Genomic DNA, 981 nt, shown 5'->3' on the forward strand with positions numbered 1-981 from the left:
TGCCCTCTGCTCCCCTCAGCAGTGTTCCAGTGAATCCACCTGTTCTGCTCCCCACTCTGTCTCTGGTGAATCCTCTCACCACCCCTGCATCTCTGACCTGCACCCCATTTCTGCATGCATAAATAAATAAAATCTTAAAAAAAAAAAATCTTTAGAAATCTCTTTCCTGTCAGATTAAATGTGAGAATAAAGCAGATGTCAAACTTTAGTTTTCTGTCTTTTTAATAAAATCTAAAATATTACATTCTATTGATCATTTCATTCTTCTAATTTTAGTCACATACTCAAGTTTAAATTTGGAATTTCACAGTTCTAAGGTAAATTCTGTGCCCATGAGTAATGTGGTGCAGAGCTTAGTTAGCCCCCTAGGGCTGTTGTGACCCGGTGCTAGGACTCGGCTACGAACAGGTAAACTCTCTCACAGTTCTGAATCCAAAACAGGGAGTCAGCAGGGCTCCGTCCCCAGTGAGAGCTGGCAGGGGACCTTCCCTCCTTCTTCCCAGCCTCACATAGCTGGCTGGGAATCTTTGCCATTCATGGGCAGGAGACCGGTGACTCCAGTTTCTTCCTCCCCCGCTACATGCCCTTCCCTTGGTCTCTACCTCCCTGTCACTGTCTCCCAGCAGGGCCCCTCACACTGGACTGGACCCCCACTCCAGCGCAGCCACATCTCACCTGTCTCAGTAATGGTCCCACTCCCCAGTAAGTCATATTCTAAGCAACCAGGGTTTAGGGTTTCAACCTTTTGGTGGGGTGGGAGGGGTACAATTCAACTTATTACAGCATTTCAGAAAATAAATTTAAAATTTTCGGCAGAAGTGAATTGAAATTCACTGGATGATCTAAGCAGCAGAACACGAGCCAGAGCAAAGGTTCAGTAACCTTGACAACAGACTGACAGAAGCATCCAGTTTTAAAAAGAGGAAGACAAGAACCACAGGTCTTAGGCCACAAATCTGGATAGGTCCCAAGTTAAAGAAG

This window comes from Condylura cristata, unplaced genomic scaffold (genome assembly GCF_000260355.1).
Source record: "Condylura cristata isolate star-nosed mole 26May11 unplaced genomic scaffold, ConCri1.0 scaffold00041, whole genome shotgun sequence".
Lineage (NCBI taxonomy): Eukaryota > Metazoa > Chordata > Mammalia > Eulipotyphla > Talpidae > Condylura > Condylura cristata.